This window comes from Macaca nemestrina, chromosome 2 (genome assembly GCF_043159975.1).
Source record: "Macaca nemestrina isolate mMacNem1 chromosome 2, mMacNem.hap1, whole genome shotgun sequence".
NCBI classification, from domain to species: domain Eukaryota; kingdom Metazoa; phylum Chordata; class Mammalia; order Primates; family Cercopithecidae; genus Macaca; species Macaca nemestrina.
In genome coordinates this window covers 76,777,513-76,800,553 of record NC_092126.1, presented here as the reverse complement: position 1 = coordinate 76,800,553, position 23,041 = coordinate 76,777,513, and the positions used below count along the sequence as shown (strand labels likewise).

The 23,041-nt window shown below is 31.7% G+C and overlaps 1 long non-coding RNA gene across 7 annotated transcripts in view; it reads left to right on the top strand.

The window, feature by feature from the left end:
* Positions 1–23,041, top strand: part of LOC105466370 (uncharacterized) — a 216,731-nt gene that overhangs the window by 37,905 nt on the left and 155,785 nt on the right. For 6 of the 7 annotated variants that reach the window (XR_011619872.1, XR_011619868.1, XR_011619871.1 and 3 more), the window contains 3 exons: positions 1,208–1,339; positions 3,544–3,592; positions 4,725–4,785. This is a non-coding gene — a long non-coding RNA (uncharacterized lncRNA). The remainder of the gene's footprint in view (positions 1–1,207; positions 1,340–3,543; positions 3,593–4,724; positions 4,786–23,041) is intronic. The other variant, XR_011619874.1, reaches the window with a different exon arrangement.

The window sequence follows — 23,041 nt, the reverse complement described above, 5'->3', positions numbered from 1 at the left end:
AAGTAAAAATAATAATTTATTTTTTAAAACGACGTAGAAAATTAGCCTTAGAAACATTTCTTTAATTTTGAAGCCATAGGATGTAATATTCAATTACATTTATCACTACATATTTCAAGCTAATTCTGAATTCATTTGAACTACTTTGAAATATGAGCTGAGTATTGTCTGCATTATTGTTGTCTAATCCAACACTGAATTAGTGTTGCCTGTATTTCCCGAATTTGACATGCAGCGAAAGTAAACAAATCTCAGTAAAAAATATTAGCAGCTGCAGGGCGTGTTAAACTAATTTATCATGAAATGCTCGCAACTCAGAAAATTATGAAAATGTTTTACAAGTGACCAAAATAATGTGAACTAAAAAGATATTTTAAACCTTAATTTATTTTCTAGTAGTATTCTAGAATTAAATATTTGAGGAAAGACATTAGTGGAAAATCAATTTAAATATTAATGAAACACAGAAGTTTTATAATGCTTTGAAACTTGGTCTATTGTAAAATTATTTCTTTATGAGAACTAATGGATTTTTAAAACTTAACACCATTGTTACATTGTCTTGTCTTATCTTGCTTTTGCTTTCTGAGTTAAACCTACACCCGAGTTGTCAAGTTTTTGTTTCTGCCATCTGCATTGAAACTGTCATTCAGTTGCCAGGTTTGGTGGCTGCTCCACCATTTTGGCCAAGCAGTATATTCTACCTCTTTGGAATGCTTTCAGTGGGGGTACAGGTTATTTGATTCCACTTAACAGTAAATATTTCTCTTTTTGTGTATGTTTCCCAACAATCTACAACCCCAGTCGAATCTAAAATTTTAATGAGAAAAAAATTATAAAAACCCTAATTGGTGTATGTTCTACAAAATATATGACCAATATTCTTCAAAAGTGCCAAGGGCATGACAAACAAGAAAGGATCAGGCAACTACCAAAGATTTGAAGGACACTAAGGAGACATTATTACTAAATGCAATGTGATATAAACTGTGCCTTAGAGTAAAAATAAGGCATTAGTGGAAAAGTTGGTGGAATAAGTAGCTTAGTTAATAATAGGATTGTATTACTATTAAATTCTCAGTTTTGATGAATGTACCATGATTATGGTTAGAGGAAGATGAATAAAGCTATATAGGAGTTATTTACTATCATTGCAACTCTTCTGTAAATTTATGATTTTTTTTTTGTTTTTTTTTTTTTGAGACAGGGTCTTGCTCTATTGCTCAGGCTGGAATATAATAGTGTGATCACAGCTGACTGTAACCTCAAACTCCTGGTTTCATGTGATCCTCCCACCTTGGCCTATTTTAAAACTATTTGAAATAAAAAGTACAAAAAGGTAAGTGAAAATATAATAAAAATTGTCAAACCTTTGAGGCTTTCTCCAGGAATTTATGTTATCTAACTATGGATGGGACCAGTAGTGGGAGTGGGAATGGTGAGAAACAAGACAGACATTCTTAATGTATGGCTTTGGGAGTGCCAAAGGTTTCTCAGCCAGAAGTTATGTATTTATCTAGTAAAAAATAAAGTATAGGTCTTCAATTAGTTTAATAACTATATATTAGCAACTATTTTGGCAGGAAGATGGGTCAGGATTTATGTTTAGCGTGAGTAAAATGCTGGGGAATATGATAGTCAAGTTTATTATCCTTATAAAACTTGCATTCTAGTGAGGGAAAGAGAAAAAAGAACAATTAATAAGAACATTGCAGAAATCTATGAATGCCAAGAAGGATGTAAACATGGACTCTTCAAAGGCAATATGGCAGATATTCATGGGCCCTAAATCTAGACCCTGCAGTCTTATAGGGTAAACTGACTCGTGCTTAAACAATAGTATAGAGATCTGTGATATTTGTAAGAGTTTGCAGGATGCAGAAAATATTTTCCCCAGATAACATGTTGTGAGAGTGATGTTCATTGTATTTGTTTGGATTTTAATATGTCCATAGGATTTAAGGAGGATCTAAAAACAAGAAATTCTGAGCCAGCAAAGGATTTACATGGAATATGAAAAACCTGAAGAAAAGCAGTGGAATATTTTTGGGTCCTCTGCAAATCTGACCCCAAAATTTATGTAGTTATTGATCAACAAATATTAAACAAATACATGACAAAGTATAAAGCTATAAATTTGGGATATACAGAAGTCTTTAAAAGCCAAACTAAGGAATTGTAGTTTTACTTATGTGTCACATTAGAATAAAGACAAATTTGAGTTATCAGGTAGTTTCAAAAGATAAAGTTGATAGTGTGGTTTCAAAAAAGAACGGTGGCAGAAAGTTAAATTAGGATATAACAATAAATAATATGTACTTTATGTTTATTAGCCAACCTATAATGTAAGTATAAATTAAATATATACATATATATATATATATATATAAAATATGCACTAGTATCCCTGTTTTGTAGATAATAATGATGGTATTTTTCCAAAGATTAGAAAAAAAATATACCATTATGGTTAAAGAATTTCCCCAGTATCAACATTTATTAAGTGGTAGAGTAGAGATTCAAACCTAAGGATCAAAGAGTTTGAATTCTTAAACCAAGATGCACTGTAATGGGAGAATATGTTTGATCCAAGGTGGTGACCATGGGAATGGAAGGAAGCGTAGATTAAAATACTATTATGAATAAAATCAATAGAATGTGGTTATTTCACAAGGGTTGGAATAAGAGGAGTAATTGATGACACCAATGTTTCAATCCCCCGGGGGGGTGGAAAAGGGATTTACTAAACAAAGGATGTTCTTTTTTTGTGAGAATAACGGATGAGATCATCCCAGCAGAGGCTGAAGTAGTAGGGTAAGTTTTGTTAATAAATACGTATGTTAGATCTCTGTAAGTCAGGAAATGAGTACAGATGAATATATGTAGACATTAGTTGGTGAGTTTTGTAACCTCATCTCTCATTTGTAAAGTTCATGTTTTGGCAAAAAAAAAAAAAAGCAAATGTGCACAATACTATATCTACAAAAATACAAAAGGAATATTAAAAATTAATTTAATTAATAAGGAATTTCCATTGCAGGTAAAGCAAGTGATAAGTGAAGTTTCAGATCTGTTATTAGTTATTTTCATGAAAGAGTCTTGTATTTTTGAATTGTTTTAAAATAATTTTGAATATTTTATGCATTTTCATTTTTATTAATATACATTATATTCTTCATCTTTTCTTTGCTCTCATTCTTTCTTTTGCCATATAAAGCATCCCTAAACAACATTATTTTTAATTCTATTTGCTTCATATAAATAGAAAATGAGATCTAATTGGTTATGATATCCACTAGCACCTGGGTAAAAGAAACTTTAGAGAAAAAAACAAATTTCTGCCTTTCTTTGTCAGTCATTTCATTTAACAATGGTAAATCATTATTTTAATGCATAGGTATAGCCACTCAATTTGAATCTAAGAAGTTCTCTTAAACTCTCTTACAGTGAGATTTAGCTGCTTTCTATCTCTTAAGTATATTTCCCTGCTGTTTGATAACGCGATTCTCAGACAGCAGGATCAATGATGTTTTAATGTTCCAGGTATAGAAAAGGTTCACTGCACTTGACCAAGAGTCAGCAGGATGAGCAGGTAACTCATGTCATTTTCTATACAAACATTTTTCTTCAGGGTATCACACATATTTTCTTCCAGTGTCTTCAATGTTCTTGCAAAAGTCTTATCATATAAAGGAGTACCATGAATTAACTCATTTAAATCTTACAAAATTATAGGCAATATTAATTTCATTTTTCTGCCAAGTAGAGAAACATGATAAGTAACATGACAAGAAATCATGCTCAGACGTTTGCTTCCAAATTAATGTGATTTTTTTTTTTCTTTGCTCTGCCCCATGTTGTGGTGGCTCTGTTATTGCCTCCTATGTGACATTGCAATGGGACTTTAGCAAGGTCTTTCCTAGAATGTTTGGAATCACCAGTTGTTGCTTCTACACTTCGTTTATGATATGTTGCTGTCATCCCCATTACAGAGTCTGTGAAGCTGGATTAAAGGACCATCCAAAGTTGCGGCACCAAAACAAATGTGTAATCCCACTGCCACTAGGAGTCTGCCTGTGGTAGATCAGTCTCATCTTAGTTAATATGACATTGTTTGTGTTGTTGCCATTCCACTAAGATACAGTGAACTCTCAAAACATTTTCTCTATGTTTACTGGGATTGCCTCTAATTTACATTTCACATTATTTTGAACACTTAAATTTCAAGTGATTTCTCTAAGATCACAGCTACAACTGAAAAAAGGATGAGTGCTTGCCTATACACCTTGCAGTGACTACTCCAGCATGATTTACAGCTCTTTCCTAGTGACATTTTTTTTTTCCTGATCTATCCTTAGGACATGTAGATCTACAGGAGCAATAATAAGGCATCTATGCCTTTATTTTATTTGATTTTCATTTTTATGGATACATAACGGTTTTACACATTTATAGAGTACATGTAATCTATTCATACATGTATGTGTAATGAATAAATCTGGATATTTGGTATATCCATCACCTCAAACATTTATCATTTCTTTTTGTTGGGAACATCCCAGATCTTCTTTTCCAGTTATTTTGAAATATACAATAAATTATTGTTAACTGTAGTTGCCCTATTTTGCTATTGAACACTAAATCTTAATCCTTCTCTCTAATTGCATTTTTTTTTACCCATTAACCAACCCTTCTTTATTGCCCCTCTCCACTACCCTTTCCAGGCTCTGAACACCACCATTCTATTTGTTACCTTCATGGACTCAATTATTTTAGCTTCCACATGTAAGTCAGAACATGCAATATTTGTCTTTCTGTGTCCGGCTTATTTCACTTAACATAATGTCCTCCATTCCATTCATGCTGCTGCAAAAGACAAGATTTTATTCTTTTTTATGGTTGAATAATATTTCATTGTGTGCATATAACACATTTTCTTTATCCATTTATCTGTTGATGGACACTCAGTTTGATTCCATGTATTCACTATTGTGGATAGTGCTGTAATAAACAAGAAGGTACAGATATCTCATTTATATACTGATTTCTTATTTTGGATATATATCCAGCAGTAGGATTTCTGGATCATATGGTAATTCTATCTTTAGTTTTCTGAGGAGTCTCCATATTGTTTTTCATAGTGATTGTACTAATTTACATTCCCACTAACAGTGAAACTATGCTCCCCTTTCTCCACATCTTCACCAGCATGCATTACTGATTGACTTTTTAAAAATAACATTTTTAATTGAGCTGAGATGATGTATCTTTGTCGTTTTGACGTGCATTTTCCTGATAATTGGTGAAGTCAAGCATTTAAAATATATACCTATTTATTATTCTATGTTTTCATTTTAGAAATGGCTATTTCAGGGTAAAAAGAACCCCTCCTATCAGGCTCTTTAAATATTAAACAGCTTGGGACTTTGAGACCACTTTTCCATGACATCTTAACCAGGGGAATGCTAACCAGGATTATGCAATGCAATCCTCAAAATTTCTCTGACTCAATTAAAATGGCTGGCTTAAAAGTGGAAAACTCCTAGGTTTGAAGACTAGATAGATAGATGATTGAGATAGATAGATAGATAGATAGATAGATAGATAGATAGATAGATAGATAGATAAATAGATAGATAGAGTCCTCTGAAAGTGAGTTGAATTATCAAGGCATGAGATTCTGTTATAGATTGTTGTAAGTATCTCTTTTCATGTAGGGAACAACTGAATAAAAAGAAAACAAAATACAAATAAAATTTTCTAAAATATGCAAATGGAAGTGTGAAGAGAGAGCCTCATTGAAGGTCAGAATATTCTTCTAAATTATTTAGGATTTTAAGAGGCTATACACACCATTCTCTTCATATTGACAAACAGTGAGAAATTAAAATCTTCCCTTGAGTCCATTAGGTTCTTTGAAAAGTTTCTGCAAATAGAGCGTTGACACAATACTTATTGCTACAAACCCATGTCTAAAATCTTCTTTAAATATATATGTCTTATGTTTTAGCCAATGATGTGGTATATCTCATAGCCATATTCATGTAAACTATTTCAATTATTTGAACCGATCAAGTCGTGCAAGACATGCATATATATGCGTCTACATCTATGTATAAATGTATATATAAATATATATATTTATATGTAAAAACATGCTCTTAAAACTTAATGGACTCCAAGAGAGATTTAGTGTGGGAAGCATCAGAAGTTCTTACTTTAAAGAAATGAAAAGCATAGGAATTTTTCAGGGAAATTTAAATGAGAGGATTTAAATTAGAATGTTATTTCTGGTTCTTTATAACCCAGCAATGTTTTTATTAATGGTATTAAAAAAAGAAAAGAAAATGTATAAATAAGGCTTTGTAGGAGCATTTCCACATTTATCAGTGACTACATAAAGGTTAAAAAAAGTAAACCCCACCATTGATTGCATCACTCTAATACACACATCATCATAATTGTAGTGAATATCTCTTCACTTATTTTATTATAAATATATAGGCTTATGTACCCATTGAAATCTCATCTACTATTTTATCAATGCTGTCTTTACACTGAGTTATATTAACATGTGGTCTTTATGTTTCCTAATTCCAGTATTCACCTGACCTCAATCAAAATAGTGTTGACTACAAAAGGCTAAACATACATTTTATCATATATATATATAAAATAATGCTCCCAGAAACATGCCCTCTGTTTAGAAACATTGGTTATCCTCATTCTTTTAGGAAAACAGACACATATATCATGATAAATATCTTACTTTTCTCACTTATTTTATGGTGCAGGTACAGTGTAGAAATTCTGATACTCATATGACATTTAGTTCTAAGGAATAGCCAAATAATATTTCATGATCTTGAAATATTTATGCAACTTTTCTCCTAGTGCTTCCTTATTGAAGCACTTTCACTTTCTTTCTTTCTGGGTTTTTGTTTGTTTGTTTGTTTGTTTGTTTGCCTTTGCTACTACAAACAATGGTACATAAAACATTCTAAAGAATAAATTACTGAGAACAGAGCTTTCTAATATGATATTCTTTTATTTTTTTGATACAGAGTGCCAGGAATTGAATTGCTGAGACAATGAGTACATATTTAATGCAATAGTTTTAAAAATATACTTTTACTTCTATAGTATGGAGTCCCAGAAATGTGGTTGCTGAATCAATGGGTACATTCGTAATGAGATTGCTTTTGAATTACATTTTTATTTCTATATGATAGTGTTCCCTGAATGGGATTGCTGAGTAAATGTATACGTTTTTAATGTAATAATTTTCAAATAGTGATCTAAGAAAACCAAGAGTTTGGAAAAGGCTTTTGTTGTTATTTTGGCTGTTTTTTAAAGGGGCTGAGAGAAATGTCTACTGGGTGATACTGGGTTCACTTTCATGTTTCAACCACAGAAGTCTTCCTTTTATACATTTGATATATTGCTATCGTAGCTGTTGATAGCTATCTATCAGAATCAATTTTCCTTTCCCTGGGCATACATCAACACTATATTTTCTAGCTTTCCTTGCTTTTACTTGCCACTGTGTGACAGAGTTCTCGGCAGCCGAAAAAGAGCAGAACAAATGAGATCAGTGACTTCCAAGCTTGTCCCATAGAAGAGTCCCATATACCCTCCATCTATCTTCTTTCTGACTGATCCAGAGGAGGCTATCATGGTTGGTGAACTTGTAAGCCACATTTTGAAGCTTGGAGAAGCTCTGTAAGTCTAAGTGATTATGGGGAGAAAGTCCTATTGCTGACTACAGAAACTCGTCTTGGAAAAATAATTTGTTTAAAAAAGTATTATGTTTGAACCATGATACACTTTGGAATCAATTTGTTACACAGGTAGCAACAACCTAACTAATAATTGCATGGCTTGAGCAGAGAAAAAGCTTTTTGAAGTCTGGTACTCTGTTTCAGTAATGTCTTACTTATTTTTTAATATAATTTCTGAAAGAATAAATAACTTAATTTTCTAATGATAGTGACAAAGATGATGATTTTCAAAATGAAATAAAGCAAGTTGTTTAAAAAAGTGCAATGTGCTCTTACAAGCTTGAAGCTTAGGAATTATTTCCAGCTTCAGATCACAAGAAAATAACACTAAGCCATATATATATTTCAATTTTTCAACTTCTATTACAGAGTCTTATAAAAGATAAGAGTATGGTCTGTCTTTTGATAAATTAAGCTTTGGATGTTGATAAATGTGTGATAGTCTTTAATAAAATAGGATAAAATCAAGATTAAAATGTGACCACTGATAATACTTGTGATGCCTGTTAACAAGAGCAATAGTAATATTACAAAATAAAGACCAGGAGAAAGACATTGTTCCTTTCCATGAAATAGAAATACATTACATCAGTTTCTTTCCTTTTTCATATGTTTCCTTCCATCATTAATTGTATCATGAAGCAAAATTAGATTTGTCTTTCAATATTTGTTCAAAGAAAAATATTATTTTTTCTCTTTATTTCCTTCCTTCCTCCCTTCTTTAATAATGTCATCAAAAAGTCATTAAGCAAACAAGCATAGAAAGAGGCCTGGTGAGTCCTGCGGTCCATGTGAGGAAGCAGGAAAAATATAGTGTAAGCTGTTGGTGTCATAATGTTGGTTATGTATAGGAGATTGAGAAATAACTAGTAGATAGATTTCTCAATATTAGATAAAACAATTACAAGTTTGAAAAGGAGGGAACCTAGAATGAATATTGTGGTGATGGGATAGAATTGAAGTTATTACTGTAAACTAATATAGACACACACATATATACATATATAAAATATATTTAAAATAGATATATAGATATTTATATATTACATACATATTTACATACACATACATATGTATGACTCAAAATTATGTACACATATGTTCATCTATGTAGTATACGGCTACACACACACACACACACACACATCTTTGTCCTCCTTTTGCCCAGTAAAAAGGCCACAGAGTACCAAGCAGCAATAAAATAAGTGCTGAAATCTTGGTTTCTGAATTCATTTCCCGCTAAAAGGAACCAGATCTCCTTGAAGAAATGGCTACTTCTAAAATTGAGAAAGAGAAAGGACAATATAAACCTGTAATATCTCATGTCAAAAATTACAGAATAGAAGTCATTTATAAAAGATTAAGTTTAAAAATAGAACATTGTATACTTGTGGTTTGGTTTAGAATAGTATTTTTAATCTACAGTTTATGACTTTAAAATAATCTATAGTTACATAGTGGTCTATATAAAAGTTAAAAACAATATACAATAAACTATTTTTACATTTTAAATATGGAATTCTATTTCATTATGATTATTAAGTTATAACTATCATATTTTCTTATATAAAATGACATCAGAATATATCATTGTTATGATAATTTTGTGCTAGTTTAAAGAGAGACAAAGTAGCCAATGGAACAGAAGAAAGAGTCCAAAAACACACCATACTTCTGTGGTCACCTTATTTATCCCAAAGGCAATAATACAGTGTAAAGAGGAGAAGATGGGCTAGGTGCAGTGGTTCACACCTATAATCCCAGCACTTTGGGAGGCCGAAGTGGGTGGATCATCTGATGTCGGGAGTTCGAGACCAGCCTGACCAACATTGTGAAATCCCGTCTATACTAAAAAAATATATACAAATTAGCTGGGCTTGGTGGCGGGCGCCTGTAATCTCAGCTACTCGGGAGGCTGAGGCAGGAGAATCACTTGAACCTGGGAGGCAGAGGTTGCAGTAAGTCGAGATCGCGCCATTGTACTCCATCCTGGGTGACAAGAGTTAAATTCCGTCTCAGAAAAAGAGAAGAGAAGATGGTATTTTTGAAAAAGTCTTTTGACCCATTACCCTCATTCACATCATACACGGAAGTCATTTTAAGATGTATTGAAAATTTAAACAACAAGTAAAACAATAAAATTTTTAATTGAAAATATAGGAGAAACTCTGTTACCTTGGAAGAGCAGACTTTTTTGACACAACACAAAATTTATGACAATGACCGAAGAAAGCTAAAATAAGCTTTATTAAAATTAATAAACTTACATTTAACAAAATATACCATTAAGAGAAAAAATCGTAATCTACTAATTGGGAGAAAACATTAACAACATATACATTCTTCAAATAACTCATTATATACATATAAAGAGCCACAAATTAATAAAAACACAGATAACTCGATGGAAAGAAATGCACAAAACACTTGAATGGATAGCTTGATAAAAGAAGATATCCAAATGGCCAATAAATATCTGAAAAATTCTGCAATTTCATTAGTCTTCAGATAAATGCAAATTAAAACCACAACCTGATACCACTGCATGCACTTCAAGGTAATGGAAAAGCAGAACATAATGTGAGCCAACCAACACTATCATGTACTATTTATAGGAATATATGTTGACACAAACACTTTTCTAAAGTGTTTGGTGGTATCTGTTAAATATGAACAAATACATACCATATGACCTAGCAGTTTATTCTTAGGTATATGCCCAATAGTTATGCCTGTGTATATTCACCAAACAACATGTATTGAAATATTTGTAGCAGCACTATTTTTATTAACCCTAAAGTTTCAGCTAATTGTATATGATTATTAGGAGAAAGAATAAATAAATTATGGTACATTAATGAAGTGGAATACTATGCAACAATGAGTACAAATGATATAGCACTACCTGGAAAAAAAAAGAGATAGATTTTATAATCATAAAATTAGGTGAAAGAATCCAAACTTAAATGATTGCACTGCATGATTCTATTTACATAAAGTATAAAACAGCCCAAACTATTTTTTAGGTTAGAAGTAAAGAAAGTGAGTATCTTCAGTGTGAGGAGGGTATTGAGTGAAAGGAGCATGAGACCTCTTCTAAGAAGCAGATAATGTTTCTTCTTAATTTGAGTGCTAATTACACAGATGTCTCCATTTTGGGGAAAATGCATTGTGCTGTATATTTATTTCTATGCGCTTTTCTGTTTTATATATATATCTCAATAAAAAACTGAAAAAATGGAAGTTACGAAATAAGAATAGATCTTCATCATACACGGAATGGAAACTGAATATAAGAAAGCACAAAAAGTATGAAGCTTATAAATGTGAATTAAAAGTTTATAAAGTTAGATGTTACCCTGATGTGATTATTATGCATTGTATGCCCGTATCAAAATATTTAATGTACCCCATAAATATATCCGTCTACTATGTGCCCATAAAAATTAAAACAATTTTTTTTAAAAAATTAAATGTATTCATAATTATTTTAGTAACTTATTGACAGTCATATTTAAATAAGTGTGCTTTGGAATAAATCATATAACTCGATTAAAACTTTCTATAGCTTTTATGAATGCTAATAAGTTTCATTTCTGCAGTTGTCACAAGGTATACTTCTGAAAAAGAGTCTAGTTTCACAGCAGTTCTCACTATAACCATGTAGGAATTTCTGACATGGAAATTTTTTCCCTGTAGTTTTGTAAAATTTACTCTCCCTCTCTCTATATATACACACACACACACACATATAGACATATATACACACACACACATATTTTATATAATTAAATGTGAGACATTAAATATTTAATATTATATATACCTTTAAATATATAATTTATATTATATATTTAATGTCTCACATTTACTTCTTAAATATAGATGGTCTGAAATCTAACAGTGAATTTTACTTTTAGAAATTTCAATCATTCAATCAGCACTTATTAACAATTAATATAGTGGATAATTTAGTGAAACACAACTCAAGTTACGCGTATTTATTCCTTGTTTGCTGTTTTATTCTTTTTGCTTGTAGTAAGTAAGTCCTAGAAAGTTATGTTTTTTTTTTTTTTTCTTTTTGGAATCTTTGATCGTGTTCAACCTCATGAAGAAGTCAGTTGATCTCTACTATTTTGGGAAAGGAGGCAAGGTGAAAGAGCACTTTGAGTTTCATAGTAAGAAAGAGAAAGCTCCCTGATCCTTAGTTTGATCACCAAGCTTGTAAAAACAGTAACAGTTGTAAATTTGCAAAGTGAACAGCTAAACATACACTTCTGAGGTGCCAAGCAGCTTAGAGGATTATGCATTTGAAAGAACTGAAACCTAAGGAATATCTCCCTGGGAACTCAGGGAACAATCTAAGTTGAGTCTGACAAGGAATGAGTGGAGTTGCCACTGGAATCTGTTTCTTGTGAAAGACTGCTCTAGACCCTGCCTAGATCAGGTCAAGCAAGATAGAACTGCATTAGGATCTTGACTGCAGCAGTCAGACTAGGAAAGTTTAGCGCTCAACAGCAACACATTTTGGTAGCTATATGTAAGAGTAGCCATGGGTTGACTGAAAACCAAAGCCATCTTTGCATGTGTATGGAAATGATTGGATGTCTTTAGGAATGTGAAGATTATTTGGAAATGAATTATAAGAAATAATCTTAAGATTGAAAATGAGGGGTGGATAAGGTGTCAAAGAAAAAGCTATTAGGCTTTCTGCCACCCTAGCCAGCAGCTCCCTGAAATGAATTTAATTTGAGAAATAAAGGAAATTAACCCTGCATCTGAATGTTGTGGATCATTTCCTATTGTTTACTAGTTACCATATACTTAGGTACCAAAAAGATAAACAACCAAAACAGAAGCAAAAATTTAAAAAAAAAAAAAAATTACCCTAAAAGAAGTAAATATAGAGGCTGAAGAAAGCAGGCAAGTAAAAGATATATTGGGATATTTGAGATTTTATCTAAGTAGCAGATAAAACATAAAATGTTTCTGAGAAAAAATTAAATGTAAAGCAAAATAATGAAATTATATGACAGTGATGCAGAAAGACTAAGTTAATATGTTTTTGTTGTTTGTACTAGGATGTAGAATATTGCAATCAGCTTGGGTCACCATGTCCAAAAAGAATATTGAAAGAATAAAACTTAATAAATCAAAATAAAAGCATAAATGATAACAAATAGGGAAGATGGAGAAAAAATTTAAATGCAAAAAGAAGAGAATGTTTGGATTTTTTTTCTTTTTTCTTTTTTTTTTTTTTTTTGAGATGGAGTCTCGCTCTGTCACCCAGACTGGTGAGCAGTGGCGCGATCTCGGCTCCCTGCAAGCTCTGCCTCCCAGGTTCACGCCATTCTCCTGCCTCAGCCTCCCGAGTAGCTGGGACTGCAGGCGCCTACTACCACGCCTGGCTATTTTTGTATTTTTAGTAGAGACGGGGTTCACCTTATTAGCCAGGATGGTCTGGATCTCCTGACCCCGTGGTCCAACCACTTTGGTCTCCCAAAGGTGCTGGGATTACAGGCGTGAGCCACCGCACCCGGCCGAGAATGTTTGGATTTATATTAGCTATAAATACAAAGACACTCAATTAAAAATGTTCTTATCCTAGAATGCTCACTTAGAAATACTCAAAATATAAGTATTTGGATGTATAAAACTCATGACAAAGATGGTATACAAAAGTAGATAAGTTAAAGTATTTTTTTTTCTTTTAATGTAAAAACTCTGACAGAGCTACCTTCAATGGTTTGATTCTTTACTAATAATTTCTTATTGTTGACAGTTGTATCTAATAATTTATTTTCTAGCTTAGTGATTTTTTTCATAGAAACACTGATGTAATTAATAATAGAACCATTTGTTATTTCCTTCTTTTATATATAGTCAACACATTAATATATATTTGTTAGATGTTAAGCAATGCACTAAGCTATAGGAATTCACTAGAAATTCAATCGCGACCAAAATATACTGTTATTTCTAGGTTTTTAGTTCCTCTCTCTCTCTTCTCTCTCTCTCTCTCTCTCCACACACACACACACACACAGATACACACAAAATGCATGTGTATCTATATCTATATTTATCATATTGTACGGTAGTCAACAACTTATGGCCCATGGACCAAATTCTGTCTTTCTCCAATTTTTGCATGGCCCATGATTTTTACACTTGTAAACGGTTGAAAAAAAAAATCAAACGATAATATGTTGACATGTGAAAATTATGCAAAATTGACATTTCAGTATTCATAAATAAAGTTTTATTGGAACACAGGTGCACTAATTTGCTTATGTATTATCTATGGCTGCTTTTATGCTGCGATAGCAGATTTGAGTAGTTGCAAAAGAGTGTATATCACTTGAAAAGTCTAAATTACTTACTGTGTCTATGAAAACTGGTTGTTGTAATAGATACTTGCATTAAATGTATCTTTTTCACCTTTATTTATAAGTGAATATGCCTATATGTATACCCATCCTAGAAACAGAATGAGTCATGGGAAACCAGGTTGTAAATATAATGAAAAATGACATATATGTATTTCTATTGGCAACATAATTTAGATCAAAAGGATTACAGTCTAACATTTTAAAAATGATGCAGGGGAAAAGGCGAAGGGAAGAAAAAAGTGAATATTTATAAATTTATTCATAAAATCTTATAAATTAAACAAACTGTCGTGTGCCTTACATATGCTTTTTTAATGAAAAATATATATTTTAAGAATAATTCATTAAAATTTATTGATAGGTATAGGAAGGGGTAACTACCTATGTGTATATCTTTTTCTTATATGAAAGTGTCATCCTTTCATAGAGTATTAAAACATTGTCTTACAACTCATACATTGAAATAAAACTTTCATAGGACTTCATGTATAAGAAGACATCACTTTAAAGAAAGTCAGTAGCAGTTCTAGAGTATTTGAGAGTCACCTTTTCAAACCATTAGTTCATATAAAAAGTGAAAGCAAGATAGAAAGGTACAATGTGGTTATGCCATAAGATTTTGCTGTTTTTCCATAAGAATAATGAGTGTTTTCATTTTAAAATACAATTTAAAATATGATGCAAAATACAATGCAAAAACCACAGATGAGTTTTTCTGCACAGTAATGACTAGGTAATACTAAATCACATTTCATCTAAACTCCAAAATGTTTCATAATTACATTGTGGTTTGTACCCTTGTTCATGTTCATGCCTTGTCAATATGCTTCTTATACATTCAATTTATTTTTGTCTTGCTCTGTTAGCCACATCACCCTCTAAATTAGTAATGGATTTAATTGGATAGAGTAATAACCAAGAGCATTTTATTTTCAGAAATGAAATTATATAAATTGTGGTTTGCTTAGTTATTTGTAAATTATGAGTTTTATAAATAATAGCAAACCATCATATGTTTAGTTTATCAGAAATTTCAAAACTTTTTATGTCATAGTGATATAGTTTGGTTGTTTTCCCAGTCTGGTTTTACTTCTTTTGTGTTTGTTAACATAGCTGTACTTCATTTTGATGCTGATTTGGCAACCACTTATACCGCTGCCTCTTGTGACTGATCTTCAGTGTGTTATGTCGGTCCATCTCGTATACGAATAAACCAGAGACAGAGAGAGACAGAAACAGACAGAGACAGAGAGATGCTGCTGTGACAAAATTTTTAAAAGTTGAAGAGAAAATTCTTCCTGACTAGGGAAGGTTAAGAGATCATCAGGACATCTGTAATATAGTCAAGCTAAAGATAGTGTGAAATCCAGATAAGTCACAGATGAGATCAAATGGTTGAGTCATTTCCAAGTTGTTACAACCTTCAAATGTCACTTTCCAATATAATAAACTTCAATAAGATTTGTGGAACCTTATTAGATACATAGTTAACCTTGTTTGATTAATTTAGGCAGTAGACATAAGAGATTCCATTCATGTTTGGTCTGGCAATATTCACAACTTGATACTTAATGAATTAATATTTCTTCTTTTCTTGCATTGGTTTTGAGGAATTGTGATTTGTTGTACCTTAATTGCAACGTCCATTTAGCTATTAGAATTTTTTTCACACATAATTTTAATGGATGTTAAAATTTCTTCCATCGTCATGCAATCACTAAAATTTTTAATACCTGCAACGTTGCCGAACGTAATCACATTTGTAATCTGCAAGTTGGCCTCTTATACTGCTGAATTCAAGTAGCTCAAGATTATTATTGGATATTCATTTTCCATTTAGTTAAACTTATGAATAATAATCCTTTTTATTTATGATTTCCTCTTAATTTCATCAAAATAAAAATATACTTATGACAGCATGTGATATTTTAAGTGAAAAATGTGGTTTCCGAAAATGAAAAGATCTACTCATTCAAAATCCAAAACACAAAATCTAGAATAGGTAATAAAAATGTATTGGACACATTAGTAAAATACTATTTAAAAAGGAAATAGCACTGAACCAGTGGTCAGTATTAGAGTGGAAGCTTGAACATGACACATGCCCTCTGCACATCACTTTCTCCATCACAAGATTACACAATTGGAATACATGCTTTCTAACGAATCATCTAATTCAAATAGTTTTGATTCATAGAGAGTCAGCTTTTAATCATCTGTAAGTGAACTTAATTATCTATTCTTTACTATCCAATGGTATATGAAAGTTGGGCTTAACTATATAGATATTAATGTCATCATAAGTAAAATGGGTACATGTATGTACACACACATCCTCTCTGTATTATCATTCTGTCCATATATTCAGAGCACAATATCTCATCTGGTTAAATTCTCATGTGTCGTCATAATTATTAGGCTCTTACTAACACTGTAATTCTTACAATAAGAAACGATTGGGCAGGCAATCTAGTTCAAATTCACACTAAGTGAAGGAACTTTTTACACTTCATACATTAAAGATAGTCACCCAGAGTTTCTATTGAATACTCAATATCATTGGATATTATTATCTCCAATAATAAGATAATTGTAGTAACAAAAAACCTTACTAACACTCAAGGCAACCCATTCAATTTTAAGTAGATTCAGTTATTCAATTAAATCAAATTTATTTATTGATCATTTATAACAATCCAAATATTGTTCTGGACATTTGTAATAACTGTCCTCATTCTGAAGATATGCTTCAATGTATTTTTTTCCAATTGGATTATGTGATTCATGACTACAATTGATATACCTTAAGACTATGTTTTTTTTTTCTTTTCTTTTTTTCCAAAATAATTGAAATAGCAACCTACACAGCTTTGTTAGAGTCATCATTGTTAATTTTCCATTCAGGGAAGTAGTCTGATTATTGCTAACTCTCTAGCGGCATATTCAGCATAGGGGAAAGTAATGACAAGAGTATAGATACACTGTCTGTACTGTTGTCTTTTCCTGCCATTTCTCAGTGTAGCTTTGACAGGTAATGTAAGTTTGCCCCATTCTATGGGTAGTTAGACGACATTTGCTTCATAAATTGTCAGCATGTTCTCTCTTCAAAGTTGTAAGGATGACCTTAAACAAAGACAAATGTCTTGTAAGAATACTAAATTTCCTCTAAAAAGCCCTACCCGTCAGATAGAATATCAAGATATTTTCTTAAAAGTGTACCTAAAACTTTGAAACACAAATAAGAATAGATCTAAATTAGTGATTTCCTGACCTTCAATATCTGTACATGGGGATTTACTTAAAATTCTCCTATGTTTCTTTAATAATATTATTAATTAGAGAAAACCATCACACCACAGGAAACGTTTTGTAGTGAAAAGATTTCGGTATCTCTTTTTAATTTGTATTACTCCAGTCATTCTTAAATTACTCTGAGGCATGCCATGAATAGCAGCTACCCAGGATTTGTCACTGCTGCTCTCCTTTCTATATCTACAGTAAAATTTATCTCTATTCAATTAAGGATTTTCATTTTTAAAGAATATTGAATTACTGTGACATATAGTGTTACATAATAATTTGGATATAAAACACTAGCCTGAAAGCGTCTTCACTTCTAGAAAGTACCCGTGCAATTTATCAGTTAACTCTGTAGACAATGCTCTTAGTTTCTTTACATAACACTCAAAAGAATAGCATCTCCACTAATAACTGGATATGGAAGTCATGTGGAAGAGTAAGATGGCATCATTGTTTACTTTTATGCAATAGCGTGGAGAAAGTTAGCAAGAGTCTTCAGATTATATTATATAATCACAAACTACATCAAGGGAGATGCATATTTAACAAAAATTTACTCGATAAAGTTGTTGACTTATTACTTCAGTTGATACATTCTGAATGCTACTATGTATAAGGCACTTGGAGTACAGAATTGGAAAAACAAATCTACTTTGAAGGAATTTTTATTTAATTTAGTATAAAAGCCAGTCAATACAGCTGTTATTCATAAACTACTATTTCCTACATTTTAAATTCGGTAGCATTTATAGCATTTGACTATATACTAAACCAAATAGCAAATATGGGGATGGCAGATAGTTTCTATAAATTTTTAACATAAATCCAATAATGACATCATGCTAATTAATCTTTGTTCTAAATAGATAGATAGATAGATAGATAGATAAATAAATAAATAAATAAATAAATAAATAAATAAATTGAGGAAGAGGTTTCAGTGTGAGGTGATTTTTCTTTTGTTTTGCTTACTTTCCTTCCTTGTAAGATTTACCTATCCATCACTCTTTAAATGCAGAGTAATTCAAAGGCCCTTTAAGTCTTGGAAGACTGCTGCTGCTTAAATGTCAGTACAATGATCGTGGAGAAATTGAAAGCTAGCAATATAGCAATTAGGCAAACAAATAAATAGAAAAAAAATAGCATGTGGAACAATAAAATATTATTTTCATACTTAAATAAATTTTTCAAGAGATAATGATGCCTTGAATACAGAACTGCTGTTATCAGAGCAGTTGTTTGACAGATTTAGTCTTTTTCCAATTGAAAAATTAGATGTCACATGTTCTTTTACCACAATTGTATGATGGTTACAGGTCGTTTTTGAACTGTAATGAACTTGAACTATGATTATTTTGATCCCTGTTACACAATGAACATTTATTTTTGTTGCTGTCATTGTTTTAGCTTATTTTAAAGAAGAATCCAAAAAGTCCTAGCAAAGAAAGGATTTTGTTCATTGGCAAAATCATGATTGGTGTTCTAGTAATGTTTCATTATACTAATCAAATACCCTGAAAGTGTATTTATTCTTCCCCTTCAAATAGAAGCATATGGTATACAGTAGGAGCCAGGAAACTACAATTTGTCATCTGTGTTTGTAAACAAAGTTTTATTGTAACACAGCCATGGTCATCCATTTAAATACTGACCGTGGCTAATTTTGCACTCACAGGCGAAGTTGAAGATTTGTGACATAGACCATTTGGTATGACTTGAAAAGCCTAAAATATGTATTATCTGGCCCTTGATAGAAAATGTTTCCTGACCCCTTCAATAGAAATAAAGAAGAATGTACTGCCAGAGAATGGAGCAAAAACCAATGTGCAGAATATGCACTATTCAGTAAGACAAGAAGGAAGAAAGACTGGAGTAAAGTGAAGAGAAGCAGAAAGATGATAAAGGTAGCAGAGGAAATATATATGAAAATGTTTACAGAAATATGACGCCATTTTAAAGGTGAAAAATGCCTTGGTAGTAGTAATTAAAATTGTACATTCTTCTCTTATATATTGAAAATTAGAGACATTAAAAAGGCAATATATGACAAGCCAGAAGGAGGCAAGATTTAGGTCAAGTGCCTAAATAAATCTAGTATGATAAGGCTCCATGAAAACAAACCTGGTTTTAAGGGAAAAGGACAGAAGCACTGCACATATTTTTCTGAGGCTCAAGAACCATACTAATCTCAAGCATAATGTCTAAATGCGAAGTTCAAGGAGAAGTGCCAAGTATTGACAGCAAATGTATTAGCGAACAGGTATTAGGCAGCAATTATCTGTGAAGGCTGTATGCAGGATTCATCAACCCATACTCTGCTGGACCACTATACAGATAAATTAAATCCTGGGGAAGTGGTAGTCACAACAGTAGCCTCCTGCTAAGAATTGTACCCCTGGAAAAAAGGTGAAGGTATAACCTGAGAAGCAATTCAGGTGTCAATAGTGATCACAATGCTACAGATGATGATGATTGACCTGGTAGCAATATATGCATCATGATGATGCCAGCAGAGAACTTCTTTATCTTTTGAAGGAAACTAGTGAGGGATATGGTGTTACATTTCTGATCACCAACTTCCATACAGAGCAGATGTATAGACACATATTGGTAGACTTTGTAATATTCTTTGTGGAGGACATGGGCAGGGAGGTCAGTGGGATGAAGCTGTCAATGCTGGCAACGTGAGTCACTGCGACTGAGGAGTTATTTATGAATTTGCAAAACATATGGTTGAATCCGATAACCTTTCTTTTCATTTTCCCCAACGCATCTTTGAAGTTGTCTTATTACTCAGGTGTTCTGTTTCTCGTGGTTTGTTATCGTTGTTGTTGTTGTTTGTTTGTTTTTTTTTTGGCTTATTTGTTTATTTGGTTGTTTTCCAGGTATAAAGCCTACTATTTAGATAAATAAATTAATGACTTTAGTTTTGCATTTTGGAAAAGATAGAGAGAAGGGAAAAGAAGGATAGATTAATGTCTTTGTCATAGCAACAAAGTTAGATGTATTTTAAGAATTAATGGTTTAGTTTGAGAGAAGAGTACTGTATTTTCACACAGCAAATTGTAAATGGATAATACACACTAAGGATGAGTCATTAAACATTGCCTTCAAAACCTCTGGCCAGTTAACTGTTGCCAACTCCCTGTGAATCAGAAATTATAACCTATACAACGTGCTGTATTATGTATGTTTAATTTGGTAAAATATAAGCTAGCTTTTGGGATTTATATTAATACAGTCATGTGCCTCATAACCATCTTTTGGCCAACAATGGATGACATGTGCCATGGTAGTCTCATAACATTATAATAAAGCTGAAATATTACTATCACTTACTGATATTGTAGCCATTGTAACATCCTAGCACAACACAATACTTTTTATATGTTTAGATACACAAATACCGTTGTGTTACAATTGCCTACAGCATTCAGCACAGTAACATGCTGTACAGGTTTGTAGCCTAAGAACAACAGGCTACACCATATAGCCTAGGTATGTAGTAGGCTATACCATCTAGGTATGCATAATTGCACTCTATGATGTTCACACATTGATAAAATCACCTAATAACGCATTTATCAGAACATATCTCTGTCATTAAGCAACACATGATTGTACAAGTATTTTTTTTTGTTGTAGACACTATGTAAGAATCCTATCAAAGGTAGTGGCTGCATTTAAACGTTCTTAACATTAATTGTATCTATTGATTTTCCCGTTAACCTGGGGACACAGTAAGTTATGACTGAACTTTGCTCATGTTCTTACCTGCAGCAGAGAAAGAGAAGAGAAATAAAATAATGTGAAGACTTTGTGGAGGACATGATATACTTTGGAGTTAATACTTATATTAGGAAGTAAATATTCTCACTCCTCTAATATTTATTAAGCCAGATTTTCATAATGTATAAATATTATCTAGTTGCAAATAAGGAGTTAATTTTAGCAGTGAACCAAGGAACACTGAAACATTTCACCTGTCCTTTGGAATAGTATATTAGTATCTCCAATGAATACATACAGCTCCCCAAAGAGCTGAATGGAAAACTAGAGCAAAGTCTTGGTATAAAATAATCTGATTCACTGATGTTTCTTTGGATTTATGGCATCAAATACTTAGGTACTCCCGATCAATATTTTGTTTTTTTTAAATAAAAAAATCATCAATAAATTAGTTCTTGTCCATCACATAAAGTTTTATGCTTTTAATTTTTGATACAATGTGGAATAATGTGGAAGTAATTTTTATATTCCATCATTTTATAAACATCAAAATTAAGGGTAAATTATTGGTCTATTACACAAAAAACTACCATTTATATTCTAGTAATTGCTGCTTCTCTACTAATTCTGATCATAACAGAGAACTTTACTACACTTAAGTACACTTTTAAATATACTTCTAAACTAATTGCACCTCCTTATTTCTAGAAGATTATAACCCTACTTTTTACTTGTTTTGATTGTATTAAAAGTTCTTCTTACACAATTAATAGAAAATCAATACTGCTTAGAACTGTAGAACAGTGACCTAATGCAATTATATTACAGGCTACCATTTATTCTACCAAAATTCTACCATTACTTGTAGAATTTTTCACTTCAATTTGTATCGGTAAATTTTTATATATGCATATACATTTTTAAATTATTAAAATTCTCTTTTCTCAACTTGTTTAAACTGATTCTTAAAATATTTCTAAAAATTCTATTTTCAATGTCTATAATGCTTGTAAATTAAATAAAATGCTTACTATTACATTTAAACCACTCTTCATCTGCTTAACCTCTCAATTATTTGGAATGTTTATCCTGGCTACATTGTAATATAAGTGTTTATTTTGTTGACAAGTGTTTCAACATTTAAAAATGCCTTCTAAATTAAACAAACAATGTTCCACAGAAGTGGTTCAGAATTTTGAGGATAAGAGTTTCATATTTTTAAAATTTCAAACCACAGTTCTTGAGCTGTGATAATGTAATATTAAATTTTATTTGCATGTTTAAGTTTTACCATTTTTATCTACAGTAGAAATGTGCCTGAGAAAATTGATGTTAGAAATTTCAGGCTTTCATTGGAACACGTTAGTATTTCAAAATGCTATTTAAAAGGCAATACTCTGAAACAGAAGCATGAGGATATGCTTGTGTCTTATTGGAGGCTTAACAGTTATTGGTTGTAAGTTGTAAATCTGCTAGCATTTCCTCCTGGTGGTTAAAAGCAGAGGGCTCAAGTGAACACATCAGTGGTTAAAAGCAGTTCCTACCAATCCTTAGCGCTGTGAACTTAATTCACTTTGCTTCTGATCACAATTCCTTTGTCCTTAACACTGAGAAATAATAATTGCACAAGGTTGTTATAAAGAATAAATGGAATAATATTTCTAAAGAGAGATAATACTTAGCATATAGTATTCTCTAAAAAAAGGGCAGCTATTTTTTTAACTATTATATTTTTAATTCACTGGCTGTACTCCTTCATGTAAAATGCTACTGTTTGTAACTCCAGGTAGAAAAATCATTAATAAATGTTCATTGGCATAAATGAAAGGTTAAAATGAG